This window comes from Theropithecus gelada, chromosome 14, assembly GCF_003255815.1.
Source record: "Theropithecus gelada isolate Dixy chromosome 14, Tgel_1.0, whole genome shotgun sequence".
Classification (NCBI taxonomy): domain Eukaryota; kingdom Metazoa; phylum Chordata; class Mammalia; order Primates; family Cercopithecidae; genus Theropithecus; species Theropithecus gelada.
In genome coordinates, this window is record NC_037682.1 from 14127703 (window position 1) to 14135621 (window position 7919).

The window sequence follows — 7919 nt, forward strand, 5'->3', positions numbered from 1 at the left end:
AAGTAAATTGATATATTTCTAGGGACAATTTAGCAATAAATACTGTTTTAATATGTTTATTCTTTGTCACAATTCCTAATATATTATTTTGTCCCATAGAAATACTGATATGAGATTGCAACAGTTTATCTTAAAAGATATCAATTACTGTACTCTTTGCAATATTAGCAAAGTGGAATCAAGTCAACAATCCATCATCTGATATGAGTTAAATCAATTGTGGTATATCAATACAATGCACTGATAGTCAGCAATTAAAATAACAAAGTAAATCTATATACCTACAGTATATATATAACATATATGCCTATCACACATACCTACAGTATACGTATATATACAGTACACATACACAGATTTATACAAAGTTTTCTATAGTATGTATACACATTCCTTAGCAAGAGCTATGGTGTTAATTTTATATATATTATATATAATATACAATTTATTATATAATATAATTATATTAATTATTAAATGTTAATGTTTAATAATTAATGTAAATGTAAATGTTATATAACATTAATATATTAAATTTTAACATACAAGATAGAATATAATTAATATATATTAGTTTATATAACTTATTTATAAATTTTATATTAATTTTATATAATGTATACATATGCTATGAAAAACTTTAGAAAAATTAATCACAATGGCTATCACCAAGGAATGTATTAGATGAGACTTTAATTTTTTATATTTAACATTTTTGTCTTGTTTGCATTTTATATTATTTCATGAATTTTCTTAAAGCCACCTGTCTTCAATAGTACTTCCCCTGCCCCCAACTTCTGACTGAAATATACTTAAAACTTAGGTACTGGATTTGCTTCACCTGATATAACTTTTAAGTCATTTTCTAAAATCAAGGACATTTTCAGATCTACTTATCTGATGCTTTTTAACTATTTCTGAAATGACAAAAGATAACATGGTATAGGGTTATAGCTGAAGCAGCATGCTTAAAATATAGTTTTATTCTAATTATTCATAGGCATCGCCCTTTCCTTTCTACAACGGCATCCTTTTTATTTACATTTTAAATAACATTTTAAATTGTCCAAATAAGTCATTAAGTAACTCTCTTAATAGACTGTCTGGGAAATTTTGCCATATCCATTCTTTGACTCTATCGTGGTACAATTGATGGTGGCAGCCACTCCAGTTCGCCTGCTATCATCCTGGCTGCAGCAAGGAGGCGCCACCGGGGCTTCATGCTACACAGCAGGCAGGAGCCCTGCCCTCCTGGGTGGGGCTGCAACTGCCCAAACTGTGGCTGCAGACTCAGGCATCCCTGCACTCTTGGGGGCCTGGGAAGGCCCCCGACTCTGCTCTCGCAGGCTTGGAAATGCCGGCCCCTGCGGTCTGGCTTCTCCCTGCTGTTGGCACCTGCTCCAATCTGGGAGCAAAGTCAGGCCAAGCCCAGGCACCATGAACAGTGGGAGGCAGACAGAATTCCAAGTGAAAGGGAGTGAGTTTCTGGTAAGGTCCCTCCTTCGAGCATTCAGCCAGCACATAGGCCTGAGATTCTATCAGTAGCAAAATCAGCACTTCTGATTTGATGCCCAAATTCACCCTAGTTCCATTATGACTGGGGGCATAAAAAATGCCATTAATACAGAACCAAAAATTAAAATTACAAATAAGTGTTATATGGGTTTTAGGCTAGTTGAGATGCTAGTGAGCTGGAACTGACCCAGAGACCAAAACATAATTATAGGGATTTAGCAGCAGCAGCCTTTTCCATTTATTAATCCCTAGTACTCATATGGAGCTGTCATGCCATCCCCCATCTCCAACACCCACATGCTAACTTAGGATAATGAATGATGGCAGAGACCTTGTTCTCTGCTAAAGTGCTGTGGTTAGTGGAGAGTCCAGGCCTCAAAAATAGCTTTGCCATCATACCACATCATTATAATTTCTTACTAGATAGAAATAGTTGGTTTAAACAGGACAGTCTTAGGCTTTGCCTAAAAGTTTCGTTACTAGAACACAAGAAAGTTAATGTAGGTCTTTCTCGATCCAGCTTTTCCTAGTGGCTGTTAGCCAGAAAAATAGAGGCTGAACAAACATTTTAACTCTTTCTTTCTCTTTCCTTTATCTATCTGATGTGCCAACTCAGTCTTGCCTAAAAAATAATAACTGCTCATCTTAGATCTGACTCATGGATGGGTCAAAATAAACTTGCTAGTTTTAGGAGATACTCACAGAGAGGTGGATGGTGCCATTGCCAATTTTTTTACTTGTTATTATTCTTCTAGTGTTTAAACATGAAGCTATATTAGAACAGAAAGAATTCAAAGCTTGAGTGTCATTTCTGGCTTTTTGAGTTCATATCTTCTAAAAAATGGGCCTCTATAAGTTTCAAAGGATAAAGTGGGTAGTGGTATTGTATAAAGAGCTCTACCAGCCAGGCATGGTGGCTCACACCTGTAATCCCAGCACTTTGGGAGGCCAAGGCGGACGGATCACGAGGTCAGGAGTTCAAGACCAGCCTGACCAACATGATGAAACCCCGTCTCTACTAAAAATACAAAAAGTAGCCAGGCATGGTGGTGCATGCCTATCCCAGCTACTTGGGAGGCTGAGGCAGGAGAATCGCTTGAACCTGGGAGACGGAGGTTGCAGTGAGCTGAAATCAGGCTTCTGTACTCCAGCCTGGGTGACAGAACAAGACCCTGTATCCAAAAAAAAAAAAAAGAGCTCTACCTTCTATGCTGTTACTGCACATCTATCCAAACAGGATGTCATGAGCTGCCTTCCCTGCAGATGGCACTGTTTAATGGGTTTAGAAGAAGGAAGCCACAGGGCCCTTTGGAGGGAAAAAAAAAAAAAAAGTCTGGGGTGAATTTTTATTCACTCACCTAACAAATATTTGAGCATCTCCTCCCATTTTTCATTGACTCTAAGGTTTAACTATACCACTATTTTTCATACAAAGATTAAGGGAACTTTGTATCTTTAAAGAAGCTACCAATGAATCAGGCACACTTTACTACTTAGTCTTCAAATCATTTTATAAAAATTGAAAGAGCTCTTATGGACATTTTTAATCATATCACTCTTGTGCTGCATACAAAAGCAAGTATAAACAAAATTTATTGGTTAAAGTCATCCTAAAATCTTTTTACAGTGAGTCTCACTCTTCTAAATCACTTCTTGGATCACAGTCATCAATGTTCCTGTTTCCCCACAAACATATCTCTCTTTGAGCCATCACCACCATTGGTGATGCAATATATCTTAAAAGAATGCTTCATTCTTATCTCCAGGTTGTATGCCAACTGGTGGTACTTGTTTCTCAAATTTTCATGCCAGCACTCTCTGACCTTACCAAGAGGTGCCAACAGAAAGTTTCAGACCAAGTTCTCCATGTGCAAATGATGATAGCTACAGCATTCCTGTCCACTGACCAATCATTATATATAGCTGATTACAAACTTTCTAGAATTCTGATTTTTTTTTTTTACTGTGTAAAAAACAGTCCATGTTAGAATAAATGAAATATATCATGTGCCAGTTCTGTTCTATGCACTGGAAATCTCATGTAGGTGACATTATAATGAAAGAACACAGACAATAAAAAATAAGCAAATTATATATCACATTAGATGGTGATAAATGCTATGAAAGAATAAGGCAGGTAAAAAGTTTGATGCAGTACAGAGGATAGGATTTTAAGTAATTTTTTGAGTAAGGGAAGGCCTCATTTAAGCAGAGTTCTTTAGTTGTCAAGGGAACTGATCATAGAGGAAAAGGGTTTGGTTGTGTCCCCACCCAGATCTCATCTTGAACTGTAATTCCCACAATTCCCACATGTTGTGGGAGGAACCTGGTGAGAGGTAACTGAATCATGGGGGCAGGTCTTTCCTGTGCTGTTCTCATGATAGTGAATAAGTCTCACGAGATTTGATGGTTTTAAAAATGGGAGTTTCCCTGCACAAGCTCTCTTCTCTTACCTGCCACCATGTGAGAGACCTGCCTTTCACCTTCCACAAAGATTGTGAGGCCTCCCCAGCCATCTAAAACTGTAAGTCTACTAAACCCCTTTCTTTTGTACATTACCCAGTCTTGGGGTACGTCTTTATCAGCAGCATGAAAATGGACTAAACAGTAAATTGGTACCAGTAGAGTGGGGCACTGCTGAAAAGATACCTGAAAATGTGGAAGCAACTTTGGAACTGGGCAACAGTCAGAGGCTGGAACAATTTGGAGGGCTTAGAAGAAGACAGGAAAATGTGGGAACGTTTGGAACCCCCTAGAGACTTGCTGAATGGCTTTGACCAAAATACTGATAATGATATGGACAAGGAATTCCAGGCGATCTGAGGTGATCTCAGATGGAGATGAGGAACTTGTTGAGAACTGGAGCAAAGGTGAGTCTTAACATTTTAGCAAAGAGACTGGTAGCATTTTGCCCCTGCCCTAGAGATTTGTGGAACTTTGAACTTGAAAGAGATAATTTAGGGTATCTGGCAGAAGAAATTTCTAAGCAGCAAAGCATTCAAGAGATGACTTGCATACTGTTAAAAGCATTCAGTTTTATAACGGAAGCACAGCATAAAAGTTTGGAAAATTTGCAGCGTTACAATGTGATAGAAAAGAAAATCCCATTTTCTGAGGAGAAATTCAAGCTGGCTGCAGAAATATGCATAATTAATGAGAAGCCAAACATTAATCCCCAAGACAATGGGGAAAATGTCTCCAGGGCACATCAGAGGTCTTCACAGCAGCCCCTCTCATCACAGGCCCTGTGGCCTCGGAGGGAAAAGTGGTTTTGTAGGCTGGGGGCCCAGGGTCCCTGCACTGTGTGCAATGTAGGGACTTGGTGCCCTGCATCCCAGCCACTCCAGCCATGGCTGAATGCAGAGTCTGAGCAATGGCTTCAGAGGATGCAAGCCCCAAGCCTTGGCAGCTTCCTTGTGGTGTTGAGCCAGTGAGTGCACAGAAGTCAAGAATTGGGATTTGGAAACTTCCACCTAGATTTCAGAAGATGGTAACTAGGAAACACCTAGTTACCAGGCAGAAGTTTGCTGCAGGGGCAGGGCCTTCACAGAGAACCTCTGCTACGGCAGTGCAGAAGGAAAATGTGGGGTCAGAGTTCCCACACAGAGTCCCTACTGGGGCACCACCTAGTGGAGCTGTGAGAAGAGGGCCACAGTCCTCCAGATCCCAGAATGGTGGATCCACCAACAGCTCCCACTGTGTACCTGGAAAAGCCACAGACACTCAACGCCAGCCCATGAAAGCAGCCAGGAGGGAGGCTGTACCCTGCAAAGCCACAGAGGCAGAGTTGCCCAGCACTGTGGGAGCCCACCTCTTGCATCAGTGTGACCTGGATGTGAGACATAGAGTCAGAGGAGATCATTTTGGAGCTATAAGATTTGACTGCCCTGCTGGATTCTGGACTTGCATGGGGCCTATAGCTCCTTTGTTTTGGCCAATTTCTCCCATTTGGAATGGCTGTATTTACCCAATGCCTGTACCCCCATTGTATGTAGGAAGTAACTAACATGCTTTAGATTTTACAGGCTTATAGGCAGAAGGGGCTTGCCTTGTCTCAAATGAGACTTTGGACTGTGGATTTTTGAGTTAATACTGACTTTGGGGGACTGTAGGGAAGGCATGATTGGTTTTGAAATGTGAGGACGTGAGATTTGGGAGGGCCCAGGGATGGAATGATATGGTTTGGCTGTGTCCCCACCCAAATCTTGTCTTGAATTGTAACTCCCACAATTCCCAAGTGTCATGGGAGGAACCTGGTGGGAGGTAAGTGAATCATGGGGGAGGGTCTTTCCCATGCTGTTCTCATTATAGTAAATAAGGCTCATGAGAGCTGATGGTTTTAGAAACAGCAGTTTCCCACACAAACTCTCTTGTCTGCTGCCATGTGAGACGTGCCTTTCACATTCTGCCATGATTGTGAGGCCTCCCCACACACGTGGAACTGTCATTCTATTAAACCTCTTTCTTTTGTAAATTGCCCAGTCTCAGGTATGTATTTATCAGCAACATGAAAACAGACTAATACAGAGGCCAAGGAGAATTCCAGGCAGAAGGAACATCAGATGTAAAGGTCCTAAGGCAGGAGCATGCATTCAATGAATGGCAAGAACATCAGGTAGCTAAAGCTGAATTAGGAGGATGGAGCAGCAAGGTAGATAAGGGCTGGCATTTTCTAGCCCTGTTCCCTGGGAGACGAGACAGAGTGCTAGGGCCTTAAGGGCCATAATAAAGACTGTATGACTTTTACTGTGAGCCGGATAGATACAATGAGGGGTCTTCCGCAGAGGATGCCACAATCTAACTTGGTGTTATAGACTGAATTGGGTCTCCCAAAAAGATATATTGAAGACCTAACCCCTAGTACTTTAGAATATGACCTTGTTTGGAAATAGGGCCATTGCCTATGTGGTTAGTTAAGATGAGGTCATGCAGGAGTAGGGTGGGACTTTAATCCAATGTAACTGATGCCCTTATAAGAAGAAGGAAAACAGCCGTGTGAAGACACAAACACACAATGAGTAAAGGGTTAACAAGTAGTAAGATACAACATGAATGGTTGGCAAAGAATACAATGTTTTGTGTTACATGTACTTTGAAGGACCATCATAGACTCACAAAGCTCCTTAGAGAAACAGAAACTTCAAGGCAGACAATAAAGCTAATACTCCCAGAGTCTGCCTGAGTGTGAGGGGAAGTTCAGGGCTTAGCAACCAAAACAGCTGTCCTGCAGTCAGCAAGTATTTTGGAACTAGTGTGCAAAAGAGAAGTAACATGTATTGAGCAGCTACCATATGACAGTCATTTTGCTTCATTTATTTTATTATCAAAGATCAAATATTGATGACTCTTTCCTATTACTATTGCTTTTTAAATGTTTTAATAACCAACATTAAAAAGCAGGAAATTTTATACCAAACTTCTGCATTCTTTTGAAAATTAGAAGATGTACATTTGTGCTTTGGCTAAATATGGACTGTACCCTCAAAAAAATGGTTTAGGCTTTCCAAACTACCTCAGTTTTCATCATTTTTCTTCTTTTTATGTTATCTATCTAGACACTATTTATTTCTGAAATTTTTATTCTTTTATAACCCTATCTTTCAAAAATGGAAGATATGTACATAAATGTATAAGATATAGATAACTTCCCATGGATGGGACCAATCCAGGGGGGTGGGGGATCAATGGAAGTGCTTTTTTTCTCTCTTTAGAACTTTTTTTATATAATTTACTTTTTTCTGTTTCAAGGTCCTCTGTAATATATCAGCTCATTTTGAGGGATCTCACTTATCAGTGGTTCTTGGGTTTTCAGGCACTTTATGCAAATGTTGCAGGCTCCTTAAACCAAATATCTTTTAAACTACATACAAAAATATCTGCAAAGGCATTTTTGTAGGAATTCTTAGCAGTAACCACACAATGCAGTAAAAATCTAATACAGAACACAGCTTGGCAGAGACGAAATAATCCATGCTTACCATAAGCAAATGTTAGTGTGTAGGATGACCTTCAACAAAAACAAAGGCTATTTTCAGCAAACTTTTACACTCAGTAGTTAATCCAGGCAAGGCTGCTAATGAGGTAGTTCAATGTCATTCCCCCTAACTTAGCGGTAGTAGAAAATGAAAGGTTACGGCTATTCAACTAAGCCAACAGGAAAATCATGACTCTCCCACTCTAAACTATTTCTGGATCCTTGTGAAGAATTTGCCAACTCCCTGACGCTCTCCCTTTTGGCATATGGAATATTTTCACCAACACACACAAAAAAACAGTACTGATTCTGACATTGCAAGCACAGCACGATTCTCAATTATTTCCCGTAGGTGAAGCTTTCACCAAAGGCCATGCTACTTCGTTCTGAATCCGCTTCAGGACATCACTATTTCCTCTTTTATCTTTGC